This window comes from Larus michahellis, chromosome 1 (assembly GCF_964199755.1).
Source record: "Larus michahellis chromosome 1, bLarMic1.1, whole genome shotgun sequence".
NCBI lineage: Eukaryota > Metazoa > Chordata > Aves > Charadriiformes > Laridae > Larus > Larus michahellis.
Window position 1 is genome coordinate 60,251,846 of NC_133896.1, and position 19,598 is coordinate 60,271,443.

General features: G+C 41.7%; 1 long non-coding RNA gene across 1 annotated transcript in view; it reads right to left on the bottom strand.

Moving 5' to 3' along the window:
• Positions 1-242: 242 nt before the first annotated feature.
• Positions 243-19,598, bottom strand: part of LOC141741118 (uncharacterized) — a 78,789-nt gene continuing 59,433 nt past the window's right edge. Inside the window, exon 4 of the long non-coding RNA XR_012586271.1 lies at positions 243-807. This is a non-coding gene — a long non-coding RNA (uncharacterized LOC141741118). The remainder of the gene's footprint in view (positions 808-19,598) is intronic.

Genomic DNA, 19,598 nt, shown 5'->3' on the forward strand with positions numbered 1-19,598 from the left:
TTAATAAGACATTCTTTGGCGTATGACAGGAAAAATATGTGATGAATGTACTTGATAGGTTATGATTAATAGTGGTCTAGGGAGGTTTTAGAGACATGAGACGCCCCATAAACACGGAATTAATACCAAAGTGAACATTTTTATAATGTCCATTTTGGCAGTCTCCCTGACCTAAGATGTTAGTAGCTTTATATGTCATTTAATTAATGCTTTAAAAAAAATAAAATGCAAACAGCTCTTTTCAAACCATAACAATTTATTGTATGACTTATGTGGGTTTGAACTGGCACAGTTAGTCAAAACATTCCTAGTGCCACTTTATTTCCATAAACCATTTGTATTGTAAACTTTACCAGAAATTTTTGTGCCAGGTTTGAAGAGTTCAGGCGGAGGGCACTTTGAACATAGGATCTGGATGCAGCCCACTTATCAAAATGATTTAATAATGTAATTAGTAATAATTAGAGAAAGAGAGGGAAGCTACACCAATGGTATCTCTAACTTATAACCAGAGTCTGCAGCTAGCCATATTATATTTTAGAAAAAATTAATATCTCTATTCAGGTCTGAAAACACTGGCCCTGGCTTACCTCTCAGACTGGTGGAAATCACAAATAACTACTGGTGTTAATCCAAAATAATATAAAAATAAAGGGATCTTTTGGCCCATTGACCGTCTCTTGCATTAAAGGTGATGTAGATGATGTCTTCCACTTGGTCGTCTCTGGAAAGGTCCTCAATCCAGGGCTGTTTTGGGTACTCTGCTGAGCTGATGGTAGAGGTGGTCAACCATCGAAGAAACGCCAGCTGGAGCAAGGATATAGAAACAGAAGGATGGGATTATACATATGCAGTGGCTGCCACTCTGGAGCAAAAGGCAGAAGCAGTGTATCAGTGTAGGATGACCAGCAAGCCCAGAGGGAATTGCTTGGTTTGGAACCCCGAGCTGTCTGGGCAGTTGAGCTGAGAGCACCGAGAAGAGGGACAAAATGCTGCATGTGCTACAGGCCCTTCATTTCTGAGCACCCAAACCTAAAGACCACTGTTATGAAATAGCAATATACTCATCAACCTTCCCCAGCCTCCAAAAGAAACAATGGAAGGGAGGAAAAATGGAAGGTTAATACTGAAAGCAATCACCCAAGTGATGGCACTGTTAGAGAAAGGATGGTTTCTAGGCTGGTTACTAAACCAGCAATCATTAAGGGACAACTGAAATGTCCATGTTGCTCCTAAAAAAAAAAGAGTAAAATTAGAACGTGTAGCTGAGGATCTTAAATGACACTTCACCAAAAATGTAAGATGATTTGTCAAGGATGAGAGAACAGGGATATTGAAGGGTTTGTGATGAAAAGATGTATTTTTAGAGAAAAATGAGGTGGAGTAACATTATATGCTATCCTGTAGGAGACCATAAAGGAGTAAGCAATCACGTAGCATGGATGAAACTATTTGGAGTACCTAAGTACAGTATACTATGCTATGCAAAAGTATAGGATGAAAAATAAATATTAATATTAAGGATAAGGTCCAGGTTTTCCTGAGTATGATAGCAGACAATTTGCTTTATCAAAGAAGATAAAGTTCATTGAACAAGAGGGCACCCTTAATTAGACTTTGTTTTTACAAGTGATAAGAAATAAAAACTTTTTTCAAGTGGATCATGGGTTGATTCAGTTTAAATACAATTTAAGGATAAACAAAGGCAGTTTTGTAATTAAGGTTTCAGATTTCAAATGGATAAAGACTGAAAAATGAAGGTATCTAATTAGTGAACTATCCGAAAGAAATCAAGGACCTGAGTGCAGAGGAAACATAGAATTACTCAAAGTCAGAGATGAAGCCTATCTGGAATCTGTATCATAAGCAAAGGAAAAATCTTTGTAAACTTGTGGGGAAGCACTCTGGACAGAAAGAGGTAAATAACCACCTTAAAGATATTAAGATTTTAGAAAAAGCCTTCTCAGGAGGGAAAAATTGAATGATCAGCAAAATGAGTTGCATTAGATGCCAGGAAACATACAGGTAAAGTGAGAATCAATGAAATTCGAGCTGAATTACATCTTGAAAAAAAAATTGAGACAATAAGCAAAAAGCTGTTTAACCATATGTATAAGATCAAAGGAAAAGCAGAGCCCCACTGGAGCAAAGAAGGTTTAGAAATCGATAGTAATTCAGGTACAGTTTCAAAACTGTGCCTTGTTTTCAATAAAAACAATGAAATAGAGTAGGGTGGGTAGTGAAAGTGAGACCCCTGAATTGAAAATAGACACAACTGAAGTTGCAGCAGAAATCTCTGGTCCAGACTGTCTCCCTCCTGGAACTGTGAAAAAGCTGGCACGAGAAACCGAGGATCGGGTAATAATTTTTGTACTGATTACGCTAAATTGGCATGGTGCGTTACGGTTGAACATAGCTAATGTAATGCTGCCGCTTATGAAAAGACGGAAATAGCCCACTGACAGCTAGAGACTAGGGACTAACCTGACTTTAACAGTATACAAAATATAAGTACAAATTTTGAAATAAATTATATGTAGACAGGAATAAAAACCAATATAAAATGCAGTATGGCTTTAACAAAACTGAATCGTGCAAGAATAAGCGGATATATTTGTTTGGTCATAAAAATGCTTTCCTAGACAAAGGAAATGCAGCATCTTATCTGGATTTCAGGTAAACATTTGGTACGAAGCCATAAGGAAAAATGTTACATTATATGCAGAAGCTGAGAATTAGTATAATAACTATAAGGTCAACAGGGAACTGCCTAAAGGGCAGCTCACAACAGGTTCTGCTGAAAGGGAAATTATCAGGTGGGAGGAAATCTATTGTTTGACAGATTGACCTCAGGACCTATTTACTTAATAGTTTCATTAGTGACCTTGGCATAGAAAATAGTAGCGAATGAGAGATATTTACTGATGACATAAAACTGGAAAGTATGAAAAGAATTGAAAAGAGAGAAATGGATAACCTTGGGGGCTGGTGCACTAGAAGTGAGATCATGTGTAACAGAACCAAGAGCAATGCCCTTGCACGGAGGGAGAAAAGACACAGGTCTGCCTCCATCTGTCTGTCCGCTACGGGCTAGTTGGAACCTTCAGAGATAGCCAATTAGTATTAAGCACATGGCTACAGGCCGAATGTAGGCCATCTGCCTCTGAACTATGAATTTCTACTGGAAAGAAATATCTGCATATGACTGGATCACAGGATGTGTTTGGGGCATCAACAGGATGCATCCATGGACAAACCTGGAAGCTATTCTGTATAGGGCAGGTACTTCCAACAGCAAAAGGAAAACAGTAGCGCTGCGTGAAAAACTGTAGGAAGCCCACAGAGGGAATACTGTTTTCTCTTCTGCTCACCTATTATCAAGAAAGAAGCACTGAAACTGGAAATAATGCAGTGAGGGACTTCTCAAAAGAGTGGAGAGACTACTTCCTGAAAAAATATAACAGGGCTTGTTTGGGTCAGCAAGGTGAAGTTCGAGAAGAGGTAGGATTGTTTTCTCTAAGTACATTGAGGGTGGAGAATGGAGATCAGAGAAAAAGAGCTATTTAAGCTGAAGGACGGCTCTGGCACAAGAGCTGCGTACGCTGTTTCCTGCTCAGAGCCGTAAGTCTTTGGAACAGTTTCCCAGTAGCAGTATTTGAAGGAAAAAAACCTCACTAGCTCGTTATTAATCCGTTTATGCAATGGATTCTACTTCCACCAGTTGCCTGATGTAGCCTGCAGGATCTCTTCCAGTCCTACACTCTGAAGCCACAGCCACATGCATCTTGCCAGCTGAGGTTCACTTGCACAGTTTTTCCCTGACAATTTCAATATAACTGATTCCACTTACAACCCATCATCATAAATATTTGGGCACTTTGAAAACGCTGGCTTTGAAAGAAAGGTGGCAGACCTGCAGAGTGCTGTCTCCACGCTTTTGTCAGTATTAGCCTCATGGTGGGGATTTTAAGAGTTAACTGAGTTCAGAAACACTGAAGCTGAAAAAAGGAGCAGGGAGGGTGTGGGGCAGGAGGGAGGAATCGTCAAAAGAAGGCAAGTTAGGGTAAGACCTTACTGAGCCCTGTCCCTTCAAATTTCCTGTGCTTGACACATCATCAGAATGATGTCAAAGTGACTTAACCAGCTATGACACTTCATTCCAATGATGTGGCCAAGCAGAGGAAATTTGAAAGGATGTGGCTTACGGTACTGAAAACAATCGTTTAGAGAAATGCATGACTGCTGTTTTTCAATTTAAATTAATTTTAAGCCCTTTCTCCCCTCTCCTAAACACATATTGCACCACTTGGAACATTTGCATTGCTGCTGAGCTTGCCAAAGGTTGTTAAAATGGCTTTACTGTGATTAAAAGGCAGCCCCTATTTTTGATGTGGGGACTTCATCGTATTTTCTGTTCTGTATTATAGTATCTATGGCACTGCATGGGTAACTACTAAAAACAAAAAATTTAATTCTGTTGTTATCGTTGTTACTAATTTTAGTACTATTAACTTGTAACAGTAACACCATGCAAGCAAGCTCTACAAGCCCAGAAGGCCCAAAGCTTTCCGTGCACTTGCCCTGTTCCATGCCCACTTACTTTGCGTCCCTCCTCCACAGCCCTGGCCAAGCAGTTGGTGCTGGGGATGATGGTCAACCTCCACCTATCCGACCAAATACTGTGTCAGAGCCCGGGACAGCAGGAACTGCCCCTAGGATGCCCTACCAGTCTTCTGCGTGTAGGCAACTACGAGGTGAAGGCATCCCTCAGCACCAATTGGGCCACCCACAGCCAGTGCCTGGGAGGGCAGCTCACCTCGTCTCACAGCCCCCACCCTGCAGCAGTCCCCACTGCCATGAGGAAGATGGGGAGACACTGAACACAGCGGCTTTTTTGGGGTACTAGATGTTCTTTGCGGAGGACAGATGCTGCCATCTCCATCTCTCCCAGATCCTCCTTGAGAACTTTACATTAAAGCTTCTTCTCATACTTGAGGGGCAATGTGCCTTGTGACAATATGGTGTAACATTTTCCAGAGCACTGAAATGCCTTGGTAGCGTCATTTTCAAAAGAAATCTCATTCTCAAAAATGTCTTTAGTCATGAATAGGCTTCAATAGCACCAGTCACAGTTACAGCAGTGTCTCAGTTCCCAAGGCACATCTGAAAACTCCAGCTGTTCTTTCACAGGTAAAAGGAGAGAGCAGCTTGTTCAAATGCCTATTTAGAGGACATGCAGTATATCTGTGTTGGGGGATACTTAGCTCAAGCCTGGGTGCAGTAAAATAATTCCTAGGAACAGAGGGAGTGTTACACCCAAAAAACCATAACAAAGGACACCTTATATATCATGAAAAAGAACAGATGAAGTCTCTTTTGGTGCTGAAGAAAAGGCCAGATAGATTTTAAAACGTTAAGGGATAAATTAAAATAAAACAAAGAAAAACATTTATTTTTGAAGGTGGAGAAAAAGGGAGAATGAAATGCCCAGAAAATCAAATACTTAGTGACACAGTCACTAAAATACACAGTAACAATAGTTGTTAAAGAGGTCTAAGGACAAACATAGCTGCAGCACTTACACTCTTCTAAGTTAAAAACAGATAGCTTTTATTTAAAGAATGTGAATCCTTTCTTTACTTTTGCCAGTCCTTCGTTGTTAGGTGCTGGTTTAGAGTTTCAGCTTCCACCGCTGTTTCAAGCAAGCAAAGCTTTATCTTAAACATGGTACATAATATTTTCTGGCAAGTCTTAAATCCTTGAATTCATCTTATCTCTATGGTGACGAGCCTACATTTGCAATAAAGTATCAAGGCTTTGCAGAGTGCAGTTGTTTTCAGATAAAAGCTGGTGCCTTTGATTTATGGCAGTTCTTGGCTTCTATCATTTGAAAAAGAGAAATGCCCGATTACCGGTTAGCAACAGCTTTTTCAGGAATAACTGTTTTGGAATAAAAAAAACCCCAACTCTATAATTATTCAATCTGACTCAAAACATTGCTAATTTGCACAAAATTATAGTGACTGCTGAAACCAAACGGACACATGCACGTGTCATCTGTGTTTGAAGTACCATAAAGCTCTGTGTTGAGAGGAAGGAGGCAACACAGACCAGTCTAGGACTAAGAAGAAAAAACTTTTCCCCATGTAATAACTTTTACAAATGGCGTTTGTAAATGTCTTCCTTACTCAGACATGCTCACTCCCATATGAACTGTAGGTATGACAGTAGCCAAGAGCTGTTGGCCCATTTATCCTTCTACCAAAAAGGGTGTGACATTCAATTCCCATTAAATCTGTTAAAAGGACACTGAAAAGCCAACTGCTTAATAGAATGATGTTTCCTTTTGAGAACACAGCCCTGTTCTGGTGGCAAAGACCATTCCATCTCTCACCAGGCGTACACCCGCAGGTTTGCAATGCTTAGCTGGCATAAGCAAAGCATCATGCTGAAAAACAAGTTGAAATATGGATTTTTGCTTTCAGGTAGCACTGAAACTGGCTGCAGGAGGTCTTTGAGTATGTCTGAGGTAAGGTCTGGTGCTTTGTAAGCACCATAAGGACAGTGAAAATAAAAAGGATCCTTCTAAGCATACGCAACAAAGAACACAAACTTTCTGGTGGAACACACGGTTCTCTTTCTTTGAAAGTGTAATGGTATTATTTTGCAGTAATATTTCACAAGGTACTTCTTTCCAAACCCCATCAACAATTCTTTCATAAAGGTGCTATAGGAGATTGTGAGGCTGACACAATGTCTTTTAAAAAAGAATCTGTGAGGGCAGATATTAACGGTTTTCCAAGCTTTTTCAATTCTGAACTCAGCTGTGATGCTAGTTCAGTCATAAAAACCCAGTCGAAACTATGCGCAACACATGTTTGGTTTCAACTGTCTGTTGATTTCACCCAATTTATATATATACCACATCCTTGCCAGTGAGAGCAAAGATTTTTTTTTACTACCAATCGATGCTTTACACTAAGTTCTCAGATTTTGTGTCAAATTTTAACTTCTGTTGCTTTTAGCCTTGTAAAAAAAGAGGAAGAAAAATGTTCCAAAATCAGCTCCCCCAGACCTCCTTGATCTTATCTGACATTTTCATATGAATGCCCCTCTAGGTTTCATGATCTCATTATTCATGAACAAAGATTTATAGCACCAATTTTTTTTCCAAATATGTCAAAGTGGAAACCAGCACTTCAGGCCTCTTAAAACATTACAAGAAATATGATGTTGGGAAAGAGGTGTAGGAGGAAAGGTAATAACAGCAGTCATATAATCCCCTGGGGAAAACCTGTTTCCTTCAAGAAGCAACATCTTTTGTCTTTGTGTGGAGCTTAATGTTAAATGAGATATTTGAAAGGAATTCCAAACCGGTATCTCAAAGGGATCTGACCAGACAGAAACACGTGATTTTGAAATGCTGCTGAGCTGGAAGGAAAGACAAGACCAGCACATCTGTGGATGCGATAGACACCAAGGAGCTTTGGGTGTCTGCCTGCACAGTATCTGCTGAGTGCTTTTGTTTTCTTACTTATTTCAGTCTGACACAGCCAAGATCCATGGACAGGATGCATGTAGCTACTGAGTGACACAAGACTAAACTTCCAACATAAAACTGCTGTCCTCACCCATACACTTTTTTAAAGCAGAAAACAATACTTTTTCAGTGAAAAAGGTTAAGAAAGAAACATGAAAACTATTATTTTCCCAGTTTGCGGAAAGTTACATGCCTGCAACAGCAGTGCGTAACAGTTGTAGTTGCGTCAGATAACCCCCAGACCAAAAAATGACATCCCACTAAAATAAAGTTTCCTTTGCTGGATGCCTCCTCGGAATTCCCCTACATTCTCTCTTTGTCCTATGTTTATTTCCTCCTTGTCTCTAATCTGATTTTATTTCCAACCTGCTGGTATTCAAATGGCTATTTTGAATGCTATTTTGGCCTTGTTCCCCGTGCACAGCCGTTGGTGTCATAACCAGGGAGATTCTCATGTTTTCACTCAAAGCCACTTCTTGGGCTGCCACAGCATTTTTAAGCTATGACAATGTTCTACAAACACGTAAGAACTGCTCTTCATACAAACACTTTATCAAACCAGAGCTTCTAACATGGTCTTAGCTTTCCACCGCTGCCACGTGATGCGTAAATCACACAGAAAACAGGTTTGTGGCAAGATTCACAGCGGCTCCCTTTTTTTTGGTCAGCTTTTGTGCCTCTGAGCACACCTTTATATACACACATATTTCAATCACCATATTTATGTTTACAAACCACGGACCTGAAAGAAAGCAAAAGAAGCTGCCATTAATAAGTATAGTTTGCGGGCAGAGAAGGAAGCCATCAAAGACATCCAGTGGTTATACACCTCATTAAAGGCCCAGTGAAGTCAGTAATAACCTTTCCTTTGGGTCCACTGGGCATTGAATAAAAACAGCACCCAAGGAGGAATACTCAAATGGGATTAAAAAAGTCGATTAAAAAACCCCAGCCCTGAAACACGTTAATTCCCCATCTCTTTGTGGACTGTGAGCTTGCCAGAGCTCTTCTGCCGCTTCTTCTTTAGCTCCACTAAATCTGTTCCATTCCCTTTCAGTCAATGACACTGAACCGAGCTGTGCGCCAGGGCTTTCCAAATTATCTTTCCTCTTTGCATGTGCAGAGTAATTTCCACAAGATACGGTTTTGCTTAGTGCCTCGCATGACTGGGGATGGAACAAATGAGGAATTCCGTGAGCTTTTTTATATTAAGCCCTAATCCACAAAGATATGTCTATAATCTTTATCCCAACAGCCCTCTTCTTTTGATAGTAACTTAATGATGACAAGTATTCTTTTTCTGCAGATCAAATGTACTAGGTAATGCTTCAAGTGATCTATCTACTAAAAAAGAAAATGCTGGCAAAGATCATTCTTACAGGTGAATCATAGGGATAGCAAATTCAATCCAGTCACTGCTGCATGTAATTACTACAGCAAGGATTTCAGATGCCGTGCAGGAGCACTGTCCTGGTTGTCCTTGTTGGACAGCCTTTGTAATGAAGGTGGGAAATGAAATCAGACTAATCTGTTTCACATCAAAAAGGTGTATTAGTCGATAGGAAGCATCAAGATAATCTCTACTGCATGTGATGTCAGCCTTGACACTAGTCACTCAGCAAGGGATACTTCAGCCTTTTAAACTCAGATTGTTCCAATGTGGAGATGGGAGAGACATCCTGCCTGTGAGGGAATCCAGGGCAAAGCTGGAGGGCTTTGCCCTTTTCTCTCTTCTTATCTCAGCATAAAAAGGCCTTAGAGAGTTGGCCAGTCTAAAATTACTTCAGCTAGATAAGAGATGTAGAGCTCAGTAAAGAGAAGATGACAATCTGGTGGGGTGCCATGAGATGGGTGTCCAGTGCTCCATACGGGAGAGGCATGCACTCAGGATGAAGAGTGGGATTTGATTGTGTGCATGTTTGTTCAGACAAATTTGAGATGAAAGAGGCTTTTTAGATCACATCACCCAGAAAAAAAAGGGTTGTGGCAGGGTTTGTTGTGTTCCTTCATCCCACTGCCATTCTTGGGTGAGCCAGTGGCAGAGCGTGTTACTCAGCAGGGTATGGTGCCACCAGCACAACTAACAGTGCGCAGTCAGGGGAACACATGGGTTCCCTATCCAGGGCACAAAGAAGAATTAGGCACCAAACCCATGTTCCTCCTGCAACCAGGGTGCGTGCATGTGCTAGCTTAAACCTACCTCGCTCTGTCAACAGCACCCAAGATACCTCAGTGTGAGCTTTACCCTAAGCCGTGCAAACACCTTGGGAACCCCTGGGACACCCTTGGGCATACTAACGTCTGTACTGCCCTGCTGACATTGCCACCGGCACCTGTGTGAGAAGGATTTGCGACAGGAGTGGGGGATGTACCTGACCTTGCTGTAATCCCAGATGGCTCAGCAGTGTGGCTGAAACAGAGCAAGCCTTTTGGTCACTGGCAATTTGTTCGATTAATTTAAGTGTGGTTGCTTCTCACAAATTGACATTTTCTCACTGGAGTAGGAAGACACCTGTAGACAGAAAAAGTGAACAGCTTTGCACTGAAGAAACCATCATCACTGACTCAAAGAGATGCCCACATAGTTATAATCCTATAGTGAGATTTACAGAAACTGCAGTGACATGGTGCCAGCCTTCCTTGCCTGTGAGGAATGAAGACCTGACAAGCAAGCCCCTCTGCTTGTGTTCGCCCAACTCCTAGCTGAATCGCAGGGAAGTGCCCACCTTTGCTAGGAATTCATAACCTTGATTCTTCCACTGGACCCAGACTCGAAGTTCTTTGATTTCACAAACCAAAGCTGGTTTTATGTCTTTCAAAAGATAGGTGAAAGGCCTGCTTGCTTTTTAGCCACAAGACGAACAGATAATTAATATCTCTGTTATCTAGGAAGGAGGTATAGTTCCAGCATCTGCCTGGGGACATTTGTGTGCATGCTACCCACCTCCCTGGGTGAACACTCCCATAATGCAATCTTTTCATGTGAGGCTCTTCCAACCCATCCTCTTGGACCCATCTAATTTTAATTAACTATTTCAACACTGGTTGGGCACAGGAGGAGAGAACAGATCCATCTCCCCATGGTTTTATAGCTCAAACGGATCTAGAGAGGTGGGGTTTCCTCTCCCACACCCAAGCCAATGCCTGAAAAAACACCAAAAACACATGAGAGAGGAGGAAAGGTTGCCCCTACTCTATTAAAACCTGAATTACTACACGAAAGTGGAACAGTTATGTTCCACACTGACGTGTATCCACCAAAGAAGTTGTGATGGCTGCAGCTCAAAGACAGATTGGAGCCTCTATCCAGAAGATGAGGGGTGCAGGGCCAAACATCCTCTGGAGGAACTTGTATCTGCCTGGCTAAGCCCAGGTATCACCAGGGTGTTGATGAAAAAGGAGAGCAATCTGCTCCCCTAAAAAAGTAAAGTGGATCTTGGGGTAAGGAGAGAATGACAGTTTCTATTTTACAACAGCAACAAATTGCACTTTGCAGGGTATTACAATTACTAATTCATTGTTACCTTGTGTCTTCATGTTAAGATTGAATGCTTTCCTAAAAGATAAAACTTCATAAGCCACAGTACTAACATATTTGGAAAGAATCATTTCCTCTTTTGCAAAACTTTCTGGACTCACAGCTTATACTACACCAGTACTGATCACATTGATGCCTCGTGGCTTTAGCAGCTATTAACTATCTCCTAAAAGCTTATTGGTAAAATATTAACCACATCATATACCCTGTGTATCAAAAGGAAATTCAATTTGACAAGTCTATTTAAAAATAAATAAAGCTTCCACTTCTACACAGTGCCCACGCAGACTAGAAGCTACTTTAGATTTTTGTGTAAGTATATATGAATTATTCAAGAAGATAAGCAAAATCTGATGTTCTCTGATCCTTCTCTCAGGAAGCTTTAAATATGAAAATTCCCTTGCTTTCTCAGAGTCATTTGCTTTTTGTTCTCTTTTTTTTTTTTTTTTATGAGATCTTTGAGAATGACAGTTCCTGCAAAGGAAAATTATTGTAAAGTATAGGCAGTCTCCAAAATGAACAAACAATATTATGAAATGTCTTTGTAGTCTGAAATACCACTATTAGGCAAAGGAGCCTCGTTCCATATGCCACTGCAAATAGCAATTAGTTCAAGTAGAAAAGATTACGACCAGGTGCAGGTTTTGAAGTGACTTTTGGTGGGAGGAGGGAAAGGTCTCTCTTTTGTTAATTGTCTGTGGTAATTCAACAGGCATCTGAGGAATTTAGGGATATTCAACCTTTTGTGCTTAGCCAACAAAATACAACCTCCATGGCATCCGTGAACTGGATGGAGATACAGGGCTTATTGATGGTTGTCAGTCCGCTGAAGTGAAAGACGACATGAGGACGAAGCACATGTTGTATTTGTCTTCCACAGCACATCTGTTTTGCAGGGGCTTTGTTGGAGGTCTCATTGAGAAGAGAGGCAGAATGGGCCCCTCTGGTGTGGGAACCTACGGGCAAGCTCAGCTCGAGGGCCCAATGCAGGAGCAGGAACACGAGGTGGCTGCAGCGGTTCCCTCAAACCTTGCAAAGCTATAGATGACTTTCAAAAAATGACAAAGAAAGGGGGCTAACACAACAAAGTGTGCCCCTGAGAAGAAAGATACTCTCAAAACTTCAAAAACCTCCTTAAAAGATTGGATTAACTTCTTCTAATCCTTTGAATCATGGGTAGATATGAGTTCAAAGGACTAATGTAATTTTATTATTACATTTAATCAAATGTTTAAGTTAAGGAATAGGAACTGAGCTAAGGGCAACCTTCCCTTATCAGCTTCCAACGTCTGAAAGCAGGAATGAATTAATTAAGTAAATGTAACAAGCTTAGGGGTATAACATACAGCAGCAGCTGAGTCAGCTTGACCATCGGCCATTTATTGGGGTGAGATGTGCAGCTCAAGTACTACCAGATGATTCAATTCATATATCTTGGCAGTAACAGATAAGCCAAAAGGGATGCCCAGAGGGAAAGAGTGTCATAAATTGGCAAGGCAGAGAGTTATTCACCAGCTTAAACAAAATGTTGTCGTCAAGGAAGTTGTGTATTTAATCCATACAGCAGAGTAGGCTCCCCTAGCAAATAAAAGCAGATTTTGCAGGTTAGCTTAGCTTCTCATTCAAGGGGAAATGAGTTTTGCCAGGTCTGGGCCCATTTTATGTAACTGGCTTACATCAGGCCATGCAGTCCAACCCCTCGTTTTCAGGAGTGTCAGCCCAGTGCCAAATAAGAACCCATTGGTCATGAGAAGAGCGTAAGAAGTACAGAGCGTGCATTCTTGCCCTTTTCCATAGCTTCCTACAGACAAAGACTTCTTCACAAGTGTGACAATAATGTACAATTTCTTCAAAGACTGCACATTTGCTTGTATTGCAAAGCAGGAAGTTGTAATATATGATCAGATCCACCATCAAAATGTATGTCCAAACGACTAAAGACTTTTCCTTCCTTCCTTCCTTCCTTCCTTCCTTCCTTCCTTCCTTCCTTCCTTCCTTCCTTCCTTCCTTTTCCTTCCTTCCTGTCTTTCTCTAAATTAACTGTGGATGAGATGTAACTAAATTGCCATAGGTTTCATTAATGCACAGACAATTAAGTCAGTGCAGTCTAACAAAGGAAATTCCATTCTAACAGTGCAGGTTTCACCACAAGCATTTTTCCTTCGATGACAGGTAGAGATTTTCAGAGGCGGACAACTAAGTACAGGAAGAAATTATCTAAAAAATCCGAGTACATTATTGAATATTTTCAATGTAGTGGGAACCTAAGTGTTGCTGAAAGAAAGGCGAAGTGCAATATAATTTGAATGAATCATTCCAGGGGCTAGGGATTTCTTCCGTTTGCTAGAAAATTAAAGCCGCCTAACATCTAGGGGGGAAAGAAAAGGAGTGGATAAACGTGAGCCCTGTTCTGTTGCCTCTTTCAACTATCCAAATTTGGGAAAAGCATGGAAATTTCATGAACAGCCTCAAACCAAACCAACCACCAACTTAATATCCATGAAGAGAAGGCGCTGGCAATATGCTGACTGGATGAAGTCATGCTACCCAGGTCCAGCACAAGACCCAGAGCTAGGAATTTAGGAAACACACAAGAAGAATTTCCCTCTGCTTCAAGCCCACACTTTAAACATAAACCCCAAATAACTTCTGGGTTTCCAGCTTTTGCATTCTTCCCCATTTCTTTTTTTGGATACATTTGTATATGTGCACTTCATATGAACGTTAGCGCTCCCTCTGATTTCATCCTTTCTCCTATATAGTCTCTGCAGAAAAGCCAGGCTGTTGACTGTATGGCCCTCAGACATTGCCATGGCAACGGACTGTGATGTCAGAGACACGGGATTAGGAGTTCCTGGCATCATTGAGCTAAGGGAGAAGCCTGGCTGGGAAGGAGAAAACTCCCTTCCAAACAGCTTCAACAATAGAAACGGGAATTTCAAAAGCAGCTAGCAAGGAACCCTTGGTAGTAAACTATCCAGAAACAACCAAAAATTCAGTGTCAAAAATCTGTTGGCTGAAGAGAATCCCAAAACAACTGGCATGGGACTAAATCATTAAAATCAGTGGAGCAAAACCAGTGTTGTGTCAGCAGTAACTGTGACATTAGAATCAAGACCATTTTACCATTTTGCCAATGAAAGCAAAATACAGTGGCGGAAAATATAGCATCTTTAAGTAAATTATACAATGAGTATTTATTTCAGCTCCAGTGGTAAAAAGCTGAATGCAATTTTACACGAATTATTCGCTCGGACCAAAAGTTCACAGTAGAAAAGACGATGTAGGAACTATATGTGTGAATGCGCTTAAAATAATCAGATACCTCAGCTTCTATGTGTGGGAATACTATGCAAAACTGCAAGCGGTAACAGGGGACTTGACAACCAAAGTCCACTCCCACAGCCTTTGCTTTGGAAAAGGAACAGATGTCAACAGCTGAGCCGGCAGCCCAGCCTTTTGGGGGCTGAGACGGGACCCTCCCCAGCCCTGCAGCTCAGCTTATCACAGCCCTGGGGATGAGCACCGCTGCGCTCAGCCAGCTGCCAGACCTCCTTCTTGGGGTGGGCCTGCAGCTGGAGAGGGGAAATTGGAAAAAAAATAAAAATAAAAATGGGGAAACAAATACAGGGAAGGAAAAAGTGCAGAGGTCCAGAGCAAAAGTTGAAACTGGGTCGTGTTTTATATGAGGGTGGTTTGTAACAAAATGAGCTGGTTCTTTCTCTAACCTTGAAAAGAGGGAACTGGGAGCAAAATGCCTTGCTCCTCCTCTCCTGCCTGGGTGGTCTTGCTCCTTCTTGGAGTCGCTATTCCGATGGCTAACCTACTTACATGCCTACCTGCCACATCAGGACACCTTTAAATCAGAAGAGTTCCGTCTGCTCCCTAGACAGAAAGCCCTGATGACTCATGGGTTGGACAAGGACAACATGTGATGAGCTGAAGGACCTCCAGCAATATATTTCAATGGAAAACTAAATAAACGGAAGGATCCACATGCACCCACCCCTCATGATTTCAAAGGTAACTTTAAAAAACAACACAGGAGTCAGCGCCTCTTCAGCACTGTGCTGTGATTTAAGGCATGTCTACACCCAGGCAGGGGAGTAGTGAGGCAGAGAGCCCTGAGCTACCTATTTCCAGAGCTGAACACTATATAATTACTGGCCTTGCTTCAAAAAAGGGTGCAGCCCCACATAAAGCCATCTATATCGCAGCTGGGACACGAGCCAGTACCTTCTGTGTCCCCACATTGTGCCGTGATGATATATCAGCCTGTTCAGAAGTTGCCCAGGGCTCTGTGCCCTGTTTCATGGGGTGGACTTGCCTGATGAGAGAGTTGTGAAACAACTGGTAAAAATCTGGGCTTTTGGGATTAAAACTCTATTTCACTGAACTAAATTCCAAGCAGACCAACCCATATTATTTTTGGTACGGATGTTGTAATGACTTCTAAATGATTTGAATTGCTAGTAGGATCTTTTGTGCCTGTTTTGCAACCCAAAAACTCTGGGCTGTAAAACAGAAGCTGTGAGTCTAGTGGACATTTTCCTCAGCATTTGTGCTGCTCCTTTCAGTGTCAGTGAACTGTGACGAAGCCACAGTCCAGATTAGCAGCGAGCCTTCTGCATTGTTTTCTGCATTGTCTCTTGTGGTATTTTAAGCATCTGATGTATAGACAACTACCCATGTTTCTGGCACGCACCTACGTGTTGGTACTGATTCTTCCCATTTTACTGCTAGTACTTCATATTTCCCTTAAAGCACAAAGGAATGGCAGTCATAGAAAATGATTTTAACATTAACCCCCACTCTTCAACAGCCTGGCTGCTTCTCAAGTTTTGTTGGGTTTTTACTTCTGCTGTTCCCAGCCCAGCACTTTGCAGAAAAGCGGCTGACGCAAAGAGCTGGCTGCACATTTAAATGAAAACAACCGAGCAGGGAGTCAGTGCAAGGTGCTTCACCAACTCAGTGGAGTGGGAAGGGGAGTCTTCAGAGAGGCTACTGCATTTATCTTCAAGGATGCTATTCCCTGAAATAGTAGGAGGCCTCTAGTACCTTCTGCCACTAGTAAATGCTGCCACATGGCACCAGCTATGTCAAAATTGTTCTTAAAGTTGTGGTTGCAGAAAAGGCACCTACTCATATTCATGTATCTTTTGAAGTGGTTTTGACCTAGCCACTAGCGTTTTTACTGGAGTTCCCTGAATAACTTAATATTGCTTTGTAATAAATATGCCCTCACTTACAAATTACTGGAGAAATGCCGTGCACCTGCAACAGGCCACAGAAAAGCGTACAGGACAATCATATTGTGTCTTCGCAGGTGAAATGAGTGAATTGCAGAGGTTCCACCACTATAAAACAGATATAAAGAAAAAGAAATTAAACAATTATTAATTTCTTATAGCTAAAGGTGAGCGAGAAGGAATTTTACTGGCATTGGAATACACAGCAGTCAGAGGAAAACCAGTACGTTTTATTAGAAACGATTTTGCTACTGACAGCTGCCTCCTCTAACACCTTGTCATACTGAGAGTAAAACAAGAGATCAAGCAAAAGCAGTTTTCAACTTAAGCTAAAATATTTGCTTGTTGTGTTTTGCATCATGTTTTCATTGTACCTAGTTCACTGAGTATAATTACTCTACTTAAGGCATCGTATGAAAAATGACAGACGAGCTACACACACTCCGATATCAAGTGCAGACTCATGTCCACATGTTCACACTCGTGCTCTCCCACGCTTTTTCTTCCTTTAATTATGTTATTTCTCTAGTAAGTAGCAGATTACCTGACATGTATGCCAATTAGTCATCCTTTTCCCACTGCAAATCTTACCATCTGTTCAAGATTTCTTAGGATTCAAGAGGAGTTTTCAACTGACTTCTTTATTCACTGGGCCAGACCCTCAAATGTTCCAAAAATGGTATGATTATAGTGAAGTTTAAATTCATGTGGAGCTTTCTAGAGAAAAGACAGTCTGATCCAGCTGGATCTAAGAACTAGATCCAACTAAATCATGTGTTTAAAGATGGAGACCTAAATTCTCGGTAATTCTGGATGTACTGTTTCAATGTCTTTAATTCTTACTTATGTAGCCATTTTTGTCTTTCTGTCTTTCTAGGGACAAGAAAAATTTATTACTTGCAGGGTGCTTGCCATCTGTAAAGCACCATGTACTCCACAAAGGTGAGTAATCACCAGGCTGGTGCCATGTGCGGTTGCTCCGCAACCAGGTTGCTCCTGGTTATCCACTGTTCTCATAAAAGCATTCAGGTGTTTTGAGTCACAGATTAATTCCTATAACGCTCCTAGGACGTAGTCAAGTGCATTGAACCCTGAGATTTAATGCAAGTGCAATTGGAATAGGAAACTAAAGCAGAGATACAAGGTCTGGTCCTCAAAAGTACTGATAGTTAACTCTAGATTTTATTAGTTTCATTAATAGGTGAGTGTGCTCAGTCCCTTTAGAGGTGCCAGTCGTTGTGCAACTTGCTAAATTCTGTTAGAAAAGCCACCCTAACTGTTTCTGTGTATCAGTTTGATTTCTGTAATATTCTACTATAACAAAAAAATCATAGTTGCTGGTGGTCTTCTTGACCTTGATAATCTAACGTGTAGCAAAAGCTAAAAATAGAAGATCAACCTCACTAGATGTTTTGAATAGATTAAGTAAAATATTTGGGAATACATCCTCTTGGGTAAGATTCTGAATATGCATCACAAACATCAGAAACTACTGATGCTAAAAACCCTGCCACTGCTCCAGCTGACTAAAAATAGAGGTCTGTGACAGGCCAAGAATAAAATTACTCAGTCGGAAGTTTGTAACTGTTAGTCATAGTTTGATCTCTTAAATCTGTCTTCAGTGCAAGAAATTATTACTATAAAGCAAACCCAAAAATAAAGTTTTGGAGAGCTATGAGGATATATTACAGACAGCTTCAGTAGGTGTATATTTCTGGTCTAGTAAAATGGTTATACTAAATACCTAACACAGAAATTGCATTTTTGCAGGCATATAAAGATCATCATTCATTATATTTTATCTACTTTTGAACTACGCATGCTCTTCTAGAGGACTTATTGCACTTCAACCAGCAGCCATCACTGCTGCTGCCAAACTACCTCATCCGCAGTGAGACCCATCAGGTCCTTGGCACCGAGGGTCTCACCCTGCAGATCTGCTGTTCCTGGGCCACACTACCTCCTAATACAGACATGGTCAACCTTTCCTCATCCTGTTCCCAGTACATTTGGACTTCCTGGCACGGCGCTTAAGAAGTCACTACTGATCCTATGCTCAGGAAAACTGCTGGGGCAAACTCTTCTGTTCGATATCCCACCGTGATCCCCGGGTCCTATAAGAGGGAAAGCTCATTCACCTGGCTGCCCAGGGAGGAGAGCAGGGAAGGCAACCCCAGGGTAGATGGTGGGGGGAAGGATGTGCAGCTGCTTCTGCAGGGATGCAGGACGCCACCAAAGGACCAGGAACACTGAGGGTGCGGTGGGAACTGCAAAGAGATGGGACAGGTAGTCCTTTTGGGCAGCCCCACTAAACCTGTATCTCTGGGGAAGCTGCCAAGGGCCACGAGGCAGTCACAGCTGGCAGCAGCACAGATTGCTTGGGACTGCTTGTCCCCTGCCAGGGCAGCTGGGGTCAGAGGAAAGACTGTCCTTGCACATGTGACATACCTCATCTGGAAAACACAGTCTCCATGCATTTTCTCTTCTCTTCTGCTGCCTACTATACGATCAGCAGACCAACTGCAGCATTGTTGCTTGCTAGGCATGGCCCAAAGCTTTGTTCTCCCCCATGCAGGATCATGTTCCTTTGGGTTTTGTTCCCCACTTATTTTGCCAATTGCAACAACTTATTTTCTAGGGAATAATATTTCATCCCACCATTCTTCACAGATCTCACAATCTGCTGAGGTTCAACCTCCCTAGGACACAGTTAAAAGTCAATTGCCTCCTCCTTAGCTTTATTCTTCTCTACATTTTTTTTAGGAAGAAAATGCTCTTTTTTCACACTAAATCAATGAGATTGCTTTAAAAACCTGGGGTTAGAAATTCCAGCATGAAATCTTGTGCAACAATCAGGGAAGGGTGGAGATATAAATATCATAAAGTACAAATTCATCACCAAATCTGGAGCACATCCACAAATTTAAAAGCCGATGGGACACTCAGAGTAGAGATAAACACAGATGGACAACAACACTGCCAGAGAGAAGGACTAGACAGGACCCACAAGTGACATTAGGGAATGGTTAGATCAAGGCAGTGCGTTTTACTCCCACAAACGTCCTTGCTTCCCACCTCTTCCAGTAAGAGGAGGCAAGAAATTTCTTACCCCCCACTAAGAGTTCTTACAGCAGAGACCTTTTAAGGGTGCAGTCAATATGTCCTGCCTGGGTCTGTGCTTCTGGCATGTCCCTCTTTAGAAAGCTGACCACTCCGTGACCTTCCTGTGCTCTTCCCACTTGCTGTGTTGTCACTCAGCTATGGGCAATGC